Source organism: Neolamprologus multifasciatus, chromosome 18, assembly GCF_963576455.1.
Source record: "Neolamprologus multifasciatus chromosome 18, fNeoMul1.2, whole genome shotgun sequence".
Taxonomy (NCBI): Eukaryota; Metazoa; Chordata; class Actinopteri; order Cichliformes; family Cichlidae; genus Neolamprologus; species Neolamprologus multifasciatus.
The window spans coordinates 3,294,519-3,307,670 of NC_140456.1; the positions used below are offsets into that span (position 1 = coordinate 3,294,519).

General features: G+C 40.7%; 1 protein-coding gene and 1 long non-coding RNA gene across 2 annotated transcripts in view; one reads left to right on the plus strand and one right to left on the minus strand.

Annotated features, from left to right (window-relative positions):
- LOC146496999 (uncharacterized) overlaps window positions 1-12,758 on the plus strand; it is a 434,085-nt gene extending 421,327 nt beyond the window's left edge. Inside the window, exon 2 of the long non-coding RNA XR_014870803.1 lies at window positions 11,991-12,758. This is a non-coding gene — a long non-coding RNA (uncharacterized LOC146496999). The remainder of the gene's footprint in view (window positions 1-11,990) is intronic.
- basp1 (brain abundant, membrane attached signal protein 1) overlaps window positions 1-13,152 on the minus strand; it is a 65,646-nt gene that overhangs the window by 39,419 nt on the left and 13,075 nt on the right. The window lies entirely within an intron of this gene.

A 13,152-nucleotide genomic window follows, 5' to 3' on the forward strand; every position in this document is an offset into this window, starting at 1 on the left:
GGAGATGTAGCACTGTCACCTATAGAAGCTTTTAGCAGGAATATTTTATACAACAGGAAAACACCAGCGCTATTTTTTAAACGTGTTAGTTTCATGCTTATATTTCATCACCACACTAGAGGCGGGATAACTCATCTTCTAAAAATAAAGAAAAGGGTAATGCTGGTTTTCTATCAGAGGAAACCGCTAAGTCCTATGTGAATAGTTTTTATATTATGTGCTGCTTCCTTATGCTCTATCTATGCTTTACTGAATTTATCAGCGAAAGAATAACAATCTTTGTCTCAATATAAGCAAAAATAATCATAGAATCAATACAAGGACTCAAAAATGTCTGCAAATTCCTGGAGGGAGATTGTAGAAAGTATTGGAAAACAGTGGAGTGGAAAATTTAGAGAAACAAACATGTTTCCCCTGAAAAGACACAAACAAAACAAAAACAACCCCACAAAGGTCGTACTGATTTACTCTGTTATGCAGATGACACACAACTATAACTATGACAGAGAAATATAGAGATACTTTAAACAAGACATCTTTTTTTTAAAGGTCTATATATAAGCTAAATAAATCGAGGTTATTATTAATATTATTGGTGGTTTGGTTTGCCTTTTTAAATTATTATATAATTGTTTTTTACCCCTCAAATAACTTTACCTTTTTAGCTAGTGCTAAGTGGCAATACCTACATCTAAATATTAATTTCATATAGTTAGCAATATGTGTAGACATGGGTCGTGTCCAAATTCATAGGCTGCATCCTCCTGAGGACCCAGCCTTCGTGGTCTATGTGGGCCGGGTCCTCAGAAGGTCGGGTAGGCTGGAAGTAAATGGCTGGGGAAATTGGACGGTCTAGCCTTCTGATTAGCGTCACCGCTGTCTCGGTGGAGTTTAATAAACTCAGCCGTCTGCTCCTTGCTGTCTAAAATATAACAGGACACTGGCGTAAATTCTCGACCGTCTCACACTTCTGTTTAATCAGTTTTCTGTTTGATGTTTATTCAGCTGTGTGAAAAACAAGGAGGATTAATAAAGTTTTATTTTATGTAATCTAATCTAATAACTTTAATCTCAGCCAAACCGATTTACTCACGGACAAATAAAACACTGAAAAAAGCCCAACAATAATATTTTTAGATTGTCTAAGTGACTTATATATTACGATTAACCCAAGCAGCGAAACTCCGCGGTGATCTGAAAATGACGTGCCGGGAGTTGTGCCGTTCTCGGCGGCTTCAGTGACCCTCGAGCTCCCAGCGAGCTATCGAGCTGGTGGGTAACAGACGTCTCCGAAAACGTCGACGCACTTTTGCAAATATGCGATATCTTGATAAACCGAGCAGATATTTGATGTTGACACAGCTACTTTGTGTTGGAAAGTACCTGTGTTGGCAATTGTTGGAAACTGGAGTTTGGCTGGGCCGCGCTATGAATTCTGGGATATGGTAGGCCACGAAGGACACACCCGACCCATCCTTCAAATTCGGGGAAAAGGAGGACGCATTTGTCGGCGAATTTGGACAGCCTTCGGCGCGTCACTGTGACGTAATCGGTCTACAAATGCGGCCTCAGGAGGATGCAGCCCATAAATTTGGACATGACCATGTTTAAGTCTGGCTATGAAATCTAGCTAGCTTACCTATGCTAATATTTGCTAATGCTAATGCTACAGATCTGCAGCATGTCTTGGCACAGACACTCACCACACATTTAATTTTGTTTGAAAAGGAAACACATAAGTCTGTAAGAAACATGTGTTTTTATTTCAGTGACACTGATCAATATTTCTGAGTAGAGCAAGTCACTGTGTCTTTAAAGAGTGGCGACATTCTAAGAGCACACAGCAAACACAGACCACAGGGAGATAAAGTCGGTTGTGGGTTTAACACTGACAAGTCTTACACACTCACACACACACACACACACGCACACACAGACATTGCAGACAAATAGATGTGACACCGTCGCCTGGGCACAGACAGACATCAAGACATTCGTTCTGGTTGGTTGTTCGGCCTGTCATAGTGACAAAGAGTCCGATGAGGTTCCTGAGTTTCACTGCTTTCTGACATTACAGCGAAAGGAGTGAAACTGGTTGTGTGTGCACAGATAACAACTTCCTATATACAGCCTCGTGACTCATCTTTACAGAGAAGCCAGATAGATATCCTCATAGATGAATTAAACAGATAAACAAGCACACAAAGAAACGACAATCTGCGGCCAGGTTATTGCACATTTTCAGCTCAGCAACATTTTTCTATAAGACTTCTGTTTTAATCATAATTCTTTTCTTTTTAAATTTAAGTCTGCTTTGAAGCATCGATTTGAACATGTCGATTGCTGCCACATTATTTATTGTAACCACGTAAACCTTATCTTGCCAAAAGGGTAGTGAGCTACAGCTGCTTGTTGCTCAAAGCAGCAAAGCCCTAATAATGCGTAACAATAAGTCTTAATTTAATAAGTTACACAAACATGTATCACCAGTACAGCTGTCATAATGGAGGAAAATAGCTGCAGAGAATATGTGTCGGGCGTTTTTAGCGTGAGTCTGTGAGGATTGATGCCCTTTTGGAGGCAAGGGGCCGTTTGAGGAACTGCAGCTTTCGACACTTGTGTTTTGGCTTCTTTCTTCAGCCCTGGTGGTTACTGCTAGAAAAAAGCCTCAAATGTTCATGCAATTAAATACAAATGGTAACACAACTAAACATATTGTAGAGGTTTCAGTTCATGTGCATGTTTGTTTGTTTTTTAGCTGATATGTGAATTTAAATTCGGCTCTTTTGATTTTGTAAACGTAAAAGTACTGAGATGTGTCCTGATTCGAAGCTTTATATTTTTATTTTGCCTTTCACGTTCTCTCAAATATGCACCTAAAGGCTCTTCATGGCTGCAATGGCTGCTTTGCTTCGGACCATAAAAACCACTCAATGAAGTCCAGAAAATATACGCTATTTATATTAAAACACACACATCCAGCGTATATCGCTGTGTGTACCTCTGAGACACATGGCGTTTTGGCAAAGCGAGCAGCTCAAAAGTGCTGCGTTCACTGGCCTACTGAACGTTGCACTCATAACATTTGATGTTACAAAAAGCGAAATTCCAGCAGAACTCCTAAACACCGTTTTTTTAAAATGCCCTTTAAAAGAGAAACAAAAAAATCAATAATTCAGCAGAAACCCAGCGTGCTTACAACGCAGAATTCCTCCACATGAGCCATTATGGCCTTCACAAATCAGAAATTCCACAGCTGCATCCCCTTCAATAACATATCAGTGTGAACATAGTGCACGAAGACAGTGATAATTGAAGCGCTGAGCTACCCGCTGCCTTTTCCTTTGAGTGGAGCTCTGGATGCTGCCAACTCTCCGAATGTTTTCAGTCTGGCATGCTGCCCCTCCATCTACTAAATCGTGCAATGCACTGCAGTCCACTCAATCTGTCAAAGGCACTGAATCCTCTCAATTAGGAGAGCTACAAAGTGTAGCCAAAACACCCCGGTGTTTTCATACCAGTGAATCTGCCAAGCAATTTATTTATAATACCAATTTATTAATATTGTCTCTTGGTTTCAAAGCAGAACCACGCAAGCTAAGGAGCGAATCCCCGGGGCCTGTGCTGCGTCTGGGAGCTGCAAATATTCCAGTCTGGAGGAAATAAAAGTCCTCATTTTATTTTTGGTATGAATCTGGACAGCAGCGGATATTCATCGTGTAGAAAAAGCTACAGAATAATAAAGAGCATCAGAATGCAAATCAGCTGGTGTAACTGCAGAATATTAATGATTATGTGTCCTTTCCCATAAACTATTCATATAAGCAGTTCTTTGTAGCAGTGTGAAGGACTCCATATGGGAGAGTTTAACTGGTCCACCGGATCTTCAGGTGTAACATGGAATCAAATGTGCAGTTATTTTGAGCACGACTGTTCGTGTTTCTTAACGCTCACACCTCTGCAAAGATCTATTTAGAAATGTGTGAAGTTTACAGCACTTGCATTCACTTGTAACCATTTTTTCACACGCTTGTTTAAACAAGACAAATTAGTTTTAAAAGATCTCCAATTCCACGTCCGCCGTCATGTTTGTCAGCGTGTTATTCGTCTTACAGCTACTCTCTTTACGTTGAAGGTTTAGTGTTTATCTGTTTTCACTTCCTACCTTTGTTCCTTTCCCTCCTTTCTGTTCTTGTCTTTCCCTCTGTCTTTGTTGGATTGTCCTGTTTTTTTCCTCTAGTCTTTGGTGTCTGTTCCCTTCTTTTTGACTTTTCCATGTCAACTTTTGTCAGACTATCCCGCAGTCTGCCTGTGCCTCCTTTGGTTTCTTCACCAAAGCATTAAATTCTCTTATTTTACACCCCGCCTGTCTGCATTTGTGTTTGTTTGAGAATTCCAACTCTACAATTAAATAAGTCCATCTCTATTGTAATCTTTATTGCTGTGGGACCTCTGATAAATTACCTTCAAACTACGTTAAAGACCTACACACTCTACAGAGTGTCTGTAAGACGGCTGACTGACGGTCTTGGTCAGTACAAACCGTTCTCACTTCCTACCAGAGCGCTGTCTGCTCCCTCCATGATTTATGGAAAATAGTCTGCACCAACACAATGACCTGTCTTGTATTACTCTTATAGAGACGTGGTGTGTGTCAGGGATCAGCTGTTGTCTTTGTTAATGTAAATGTTTGACAGCTTTCAGCTAACATAATGCAGCTTGTGGCAGCCATATTGGATGTTCTCAGTCTTTCATAATAAGAACAGCCGAGTGTTTATTCTGCATTATTATTGCTCTACTTTACTGGACAATGCCAGTTTGTGGCGACTCTGACTCATGAGGGAGACTGTGTCGTCTACCAATAGAAGAGTTGGTGGTTTGCTTCCTGGGAGAACCTCAAGTCTGCTTTTCAAAGAGTCCTTGGGCGAGATAATGAAGCCTGAGTGGCCTCGGTGTGTCCATCAGTGTGAGTGTCAATGTTAGACAAGGTAAGAGAAAAGCACTTGGACGAATCTGTGTGTGATTGGGCTACTGAGGCTTGTAGTAAAGAGCTCTATATAACGGTGGGCTTAACCCTTTAAAGCCAGTCAGAGCGGGCACGCTCTGTTTTGCATAACTATTTTTAAATCCCGGTAGCTCTGCAACCACGTGAGCTAGCGCAATAATTTTTTTTGCATATGAAACCGGAGGAGTTGTACTTCCAACTCCTGTTCACGAGGGGCAGCCAATCAGGAGGAAGTTTGCTTAAAGGCAGGAAGAGCCGACTGTAGTAGAGTCTGCTTTCATTTATCCTGGCTTAATATGGAGTAATGGTCCCTGGTTAGTAGTCTAGACGCAAATTGAAACAGCATTTGATTCAACGACGTCGGCAGGAAGCTCGACGGGTCGATTGAACTCAGTCGTTAATGGCGTGCAAACAGAAAACAACTTCCGACTGCACTGCACTGACCTTGTGTCACAGTGGAACAGACCGGCTACAAGGGCATGAAAATATGAATTAATGAGTGAACGTGTTGGAGGAATATTAACGACTGAAGTCATTCATCTCCATAAATATAGTCCGTTCTCTCCTGGGCTTTATTATCGAGTCAGACTCAGAAATATCAATGACTTTGTTCAGTTTTATACAAACTTTGTTTCTCATTTCCGGCTGAGCTGGATGAGCTACACTTCAAATGCTCATTGTTTTCCATCTATGGAATATTGTTGCGTTAGAGCCGCTCACTGAAGGCCATCCGTCCTCTCTGACAGTCCAAATGGCAGCCGTTTTAAGCATGCATGAACGTCGTACACGTTCAATAAGCTGCAAAGTGCACGTCATAAACCACAAAACCAGAATGAACCCTTAGCAGTGCTGGAGATGGTGCAGGGTGGATGTGTTAGTCCTCTCTGTCATTTCAAAAGAACAGTTCCCGAACTGTTGTGACAGCCGGCTCTATCTTCCACTCCATCACAGGGTCCTGCCAATAATCCTTCCTCCCAACGCACACCGCCGTCGCCGCCCGGCCTCAGATACACGCTGTTTAGAAAGGAGACTTCAAGAGCTGCGATGTCCTCGGTTTGTGCGGATATTCAAAGGAATCGTGATCTCGTCTCTGCATCTTTCATCATCACTGGTGCCTCTGAATTTAAATGAGACAGCCCGCCTGCCTGGCAGGCTGGGACGTTTCCCGACTCAAGCCTGGAAGAAAAGTGCACCAGCCATATACTTTGATTACTTGTCCATCTGTGGCCTGACATACCTGTGGTGAGGTCTACACGGAGAAAACACTTCACAAATAACAGGAATCATTCAAATAAGTCCGTAAACTCCGTGTTTGTGATATTTCGTAACGAGTAATAAAAACTTTGTGTTCCCAGCTGTGTTTGCATTTTATGTTCATATGCTGCGGCTTTGTTCTGTCATTATTTGAATGCCTTCCCCTTTCTGTATTTTGTTAAGCACACATAGAGAACAATAGAATACCTGAAAATCCTGAACAGGTGTCTCACACACACACACAGCGATTAGTGATGGGTATCGTTTAGGTTTTATTTTATGTGAGGTCTCGCAGCAAGCTATCAAATACGGCGCATTTCTCGGCTTTTAAAAAAACACTATGCGTCGCCAGGTGTTTCATCAGATTTGAGGTGTTACCTCCTTTGACAGCATCACAGTATCAGCTTAAAGCACTTGTTGCAGCTGCTGAGTTTGCATCTTTTGCTGTGAAGTACAGCCAGACTTTTGACCGCTTCGCCTTGGGTGTTTTTAATCTGTAGCTCTGCTCTAAAAGAACGTACGTACCTGGACCCGCCTACTATCCTCGGAAACGTAAAATGATTGGCTAGAATCTAAAGTGTGTCACAGCTCAGGAAAAAAAAGCACAGAAATGTGCGCTGCTTTTCAGTCTGGTTACTACCGTTTATGACAGATACTGGTACCCATCCCTAAACACAAGTGCCTCAAACCTGTATTCTTTCTCACGTACAGCAGGGGGCAGCACCTCTGGTTGAAACTAATTCAGTCTATAGGAAAATAAAACTTTGTCCTATTTGATTTATGACCTCGATGGATAATTTTGAGTTTATATTTAAAAAGTTAGATTCAAGCCAAATGAACCCAAAACGATTTTCACGTTGTATCATATTAGTCCAATGACCTCAATTAGTGGGAAAAGGGATGACAGGCAGAGGACCCGCCTACTATCCTCGGAAACGTAAAATGATTGGCTAGAATCTAAAGTGTATCACAGCTCAGGAAAAAAAAAGCACCGAAATGTGCGCTGCTTTTCGGTCTGGTTACTACCGTTTATGTCAGAACCGGTGCCATTATGGCACCGGATACCGGTACCCATCCCTACCAGTGATTACGAGACATTTGATCATGAACTTGTGTGCACTTGGCTGCTCTTGGTGGTACCGCAACAATGAAGAGACAATCAGAGACATTAATATTCCCACTGATGTTGTGTCCCTGTTCAAAACTGGTAGTGGAGTGCTAGCAAAGATTGTCTCATGCTAATAAGGTTCATGGCCAGAGGTTCCAATGTACAAATGTTGAAATACTGATTATATTATTGCAATCAATCATTGCAAAATAGCTGTGTCTGATTCTGTTCCTGCTGTCACACCGTGTTGTATTTTTTAGATTGACAACTGACCATATTTGGAAAAGACTAAGATATATCTATAAAGCATATAATAGTCTGCAGAGGTGCAAGGAAACAACACACAAACCTTCTAATTAGTGTTAAGTAAAAATGCTTGAAAGGCATGAATGTCATGTTTAGGCATTAGCTGAGGAGAGGTCACCTATCAGCTACAGCTGCCTGTGTCACCGTCCACCTGTCAAAGTGATAACACCCTTAACTTTAAACTTTAATCGAACAGGAGCGCTACAAAGTAGTAACTGTACAGGTATTATTAGCTAAAGAAAGCTGTAAACAAGCTAACGTCATGACTCGTGCACATAGAGGAAGTGCAACATTTAGCACAAAAGTTCTTGTAATCAAGACTTTACTAGTCACTGCGTTATGTCCGGCTGATGTTCACGAAGCAGTTGGCCAGATGACATCGTGGACGCTGGCACAAGTTTCACTTATCGTTTTATTTTTAAATGTAGCCAAACTAAACAGGAATGCTGGGATCCACTGATTCAGACACATCACAGACACGATGAAGCAGGAAAAATGGAAATCTGGAAGCCCGAAGTTCCATCTCACCGCAGGCACAGCTAAAGGTTACGTTAACCGATGCTACAATTGCTCTTGATCGCTTTGAGATTTGTGCTGATTGAGTTCCCAAATTGAGTAATTACATTCACATATCGAGTTTAGCTGACACGGAGCAACTCGCAGTGACATTTTCCAAATTTCCTTTATTTATTTATTTTTTGTTCCACATGTTTTTATTTTATTTGAAGAAAGATTTCTTGACTGCTTTTCTCTCTTATTGGTAAGTGACACAACTACAACTATAAACTTCACTTCCCATGTGTGCTTACATGACAGAGCACAGGTGGGCTTTATTTGATCTCAATAAAGGCTCTGAGACAAACATTTGCAATGATGACGATTTATTTACTGAAAGCTTGACTGAATTCACTGGAATTAAACAGGAAGCGATAACAAACACTGAGTGATGTAACCTTAATATAAAGAATTTCAGACGCACAGCTGGATTGCAGTATTCTTCTGTAAAGATGCTGGATAAGGCTAATTGCTGCTTATCTGTTTCCTGTGACACTTCCAGCTCCAGAGAAACGACAGCAAACATTCTGCTCCTATCACATCTGTACAGAGGCTCCATCTGGCTACCGAAGCTACCCGGGGATTGTTTCGTAGCAGAATATTTCTTTGTCTTGCTTTCAGCCCAGCATCAGAGAGCTCCATCTCTGGTGTCAATCAATACAACTGCAGCTCTAAGCCCACCACTAGCAGCTCTGCTGTCCCTGTGTCCCACACCATCTTCCTTTCCATCTGTCTGCACAGATCCCCGAGGTCCCTCCTGGCTTCCAGACGGAGCCAGACATGGTCCAACATCAATCAATATTTCTGCAGGGCTGTGCTGATGAGCAGAGCTCAGAGGGTTGCTTTTTTTTTACATCGGATCAGAGCCAGGTGACATTTCTGAGGAATTTCTGGGAATGGAATGAAAACTCCTAATGGGAAATGGCTTTTAAAATAGTATCAGTTGTTTTGCATGTTTCAGCTCATTAGCTGCTAATTGGAGACATACTCTTTTACATGAGTGACTATCATTCGCTTTTACTTTAGCTTCTTATCTTTTAACCCTTTAAAGCCGGTCGGAGCAGCACGCTCTGTTTTGCGTAACTATTTTTAAATCCCGGTAGCTCTGCAACCACGTGAGCTAGCGCAATGATTTTCTTTGCATATGAAACCGGAGGAGTTGTACTTACATCTTATGCCATCAGCTTGTCCTCGGTCACAGTTTCCTTCCACTTATAGCTTTGCAAAAACTGCATAAAAAGCACTTGCAGCAACAAAAACATAATATTCCAGAAACACGCTTTGCCGATCCGATCAGCTGTTCATAACACTTCCTACATTGGAATAGACGTCAGCGCGAACTTTTGCATGTCAGCCATTACCTGCCCGAAACCGCGGAAATGTAGTTTTTTTTTTTACCATATAGCCTCATGAGCCTATACTGGTGTTTTTAATGGTTATCTTTGACTTTATGACTTTCTGTGTCATTTCTGGGATGCTTAGGACTCATATTGCACTGCTGGAAATAGTTTATTTTGATGCATATGCTGCTTTTTTGCAAATTTGCATTATAATATTTATTTTCGTTTTTTCTGCAGTGTATAAAAATTGGTGTATTTCAAAAATAAAACTATGAAGACACTCAAAATAAATTTCCTGTGGTAGGAAACTATTTTGTATTTACAGTTTTGAGGGATAAGCCTCTTAAATTTCTCTAACTAGAAATATATGTAAAAAAACAAAAACGATTTTCAATTTTTTTGTAGTTTATTGTAGCTTTTTTGCACTTTATGTAATTACTATGCACTTAATGCAGACATATTATTAAAATCTGGGCTGTAATGGTTGTATTGATGTATATCAGCTTGAAATGCTCCCAAAAATGGCTCCACAGCATGTAAACATATAATATAAGCTCTGGCGGACTTGGTTCTGTGGTAGGTCTTAAAGGGTTAAGCCCTTAATTGATTCCCATTTATTTAAGCAGGATAAAATTTGGGTTGCAAAGATTACAAAGTTACCTGACGGCTTTAATTCAGTGAATAAGATTCCACCCAGCGATAATCTGACTGAGATATCTCAATAAATATATAATGAAATGTTTACATTCCTTTGATATTTGACCTGAATCTGACCTCAGTCACGAGTGCTGAGCCTTACAGAGCAAAACAGAGAATTTTTTTTCCCAACAATATCTTTATTATTTTTTTACATTTTAATGACTTACAAACAGTCCAACATTCTAAACACTACATGAACATCTCCTCTCAGACAGCAAAAAGAAAACAAAAAAGTCGTCAGATTTATCGCTCCATTAAAGGCCTAAATTTGTCATTATCCCAAATCAAATGTCATTGCCCTCAGTCCTCGTCCTCCTCAGATAATACAAATCCTTCTACAAAATTCACAAATGGTCTCCACACCTTCTCAAAAACATCCAATTTCCTTTTCAGTATACATGTTAATTTCAAGTTACTATACATCAATACAACCATTACAGCCTAGATTTTAATAATATGTCTGCATTAAGTGCATAGTGATTACATAAATTGCAAAAAAGTGGAATAAACTACAAAAAAATTGAAAATTGTTTTTGTTTTTTTAACATATATTTCTAGTTAGAGAAATTTAAGAGGCTTATCCCTCAAAACTGTAAATACAAAAAAGTTGCACAAAATAGTTTCCCACCACAGGAAATTTATTTTAAGTGTCTTCATAGTTTCATTTTTGAAATACACCAATTTTTATATACTGCAGGAAAAACAAAAATAAATATTATAATGCAAGTTTGCAAAAAAGCAGCATATGCATCAAAATAAACTATTTCCAGCAGTGCAATATGAGTCCTAAGCATCCCAGAAACCACACAGAAAGTCAGAAAGTCAAACATAACTTTTAAAAACACCAGTATAGGCTCATTGAGGCCCGGACGGTAAAAAACTACATTTCCGCGAAAATGACGTCACTTCCAGTTTCGGGCAGGTCATGGCGGACATGCGATAGTTCACGCTGACGTCTATTCCAACGTAGGAAGTGTTACAAACAGCTGATCGGATCGGCAAAGCGTGTTTCTGGAATATTATGTTTTTGTTGCTGCAAGTGCTTTTTATACAGTTTTTGCAAAGTTATATGTGGAAGGAAACTGTGACCGAGGACAAGCTGATGGCATAAGATGGAAGTACAACTCCTCCGGTTTCATATGCAAAAAAAATTATTGCGCTAGCTCACGTGGTTGCAGAGCTACCGGGATTTAAAAGTGGTTACGCAAAACAGAGCGTGCTGCTCCGACCGGCTTTAAAGGGTTAATAGTTTGTTTATGAGCTTTTGCGCAAACCAATGCCCATTGTTCCATGGATATGTCCTTCTTTAAATCATTTTTCCAGGCGTTCAACCTTCCCAACGAATTGTCAGATGTTTTGGACCTAATCAATTTATATATTTCTGATATTGCCCCTTTTTTTGAACTGCTTTTGCTAATTATGTCTTCCAATTCTGATTTTGGTGGTTTGGTGCAGGTATTATTTTGATTTGCTCGAATGTAACTTCTAATTTGGAGATATTTGAAAAATTGCTTTTCTATCTATATTATATTTATGTCTAAGCATATCAAAGGACATCATACCTTGAGAATCTGTTGCATACAAATCTTGGATTTTTTGGAGTCCTTTAATTGACCATTGTCTAAAAACTTCATCCTCTCTTCCTGGTCTGAAATCCTGGTTTCCAAAACAGAGAATTTACTGATGGATTCTTAAATTGCCGCCTTCAGGGGTTTTGTGCAAGGAGGTCAAAGTTTTGTGTCTCTTCGGTCATATTACAAGACTTCGAGGGCGGCTCAGTCCATCAGGAGTGAGGACAGAAGCTGACTGATATAAAAATCCTTTCAAAGCTTTACCCCTCCTGCCTCTGCACCCAGAATCGAGGGTAATAACTCCTCGCTGCTTTCTGGAGACTTTTCTGTGATGTTTATGATCCCCTTTACCAGCTCGGCCTGAGTGCACAGGAAAAGCATAAAGCAAACCTTCTCCAGAATTAGCTTTAACATCGCCGTAAATACGACGCACAAAGAGAGAGGAAGATTCCCTGAGTTCACAAGCAAAAGATGAAGTCACCTGAAGTACTTGCATCAAGTAACAGCACGTCACCACATGTGGGTCATGTGACTTTGGTGAACAATCTCCTGCCTGGCTTCCACCAGAGCTCGAACTGTAAAAAAGGAAACTGTGGTTGTGACCTTAAAATGGCGTCAGAGACGGGACAGACGCAGAAGCAGCTTCGGGCTGATCTCGAACAACAACTGCGTCCATGTCTAACACTCGCAGCAGAGCTGCAGACTCAGACATCCAGCCTTGTTTGTCTCCGTCTGGCTGCCCAGCTCGGCTAAACCGACCCGCTCAGCTTTGGATCTAAGCAACCCCTGTCACCGGCGTGTCTGCGGCTCGCAGCCAAACGCCAGTGGAGTGAAATTTGACGTGGCAGGCGTTTGCTGTCTTCAGCCACAACAGTGAGACAGCGAGAGCGAGAGAGAGGGAGGGGCAGCCCTGGAGTGAGCGGTGCTGAGTGCCAGGCTAGACATGGAGGCAGGACAAAGTTCACTCTCAACTCCAGCTAACCCCGAGACGAGCCGGGGGGGTGGGGGTGAGAGCACCAGCGAGGATGGGGTCTGCTTAAAGTTTCTAGAATAAGAGCCAAATGATTTAATCACAACGAAGCTCGTTATAGGTTCCAGTTGAAAGCGATAATGAATTAAAGACACGATCACGCAACATCATTACAAATTCGATTAGTTTTAATCAGACTGTGTTTATTTGATGGTTGTTGTTAAAGCTACATTACATTGTATTAATTATTTTTGAATAAAACACTAACAAAACAAAGCAGAATACTTTATTTAATCTAATATTTAACTGAATTCCTTTATATTTTATTCTTTTTTGCAAAATAA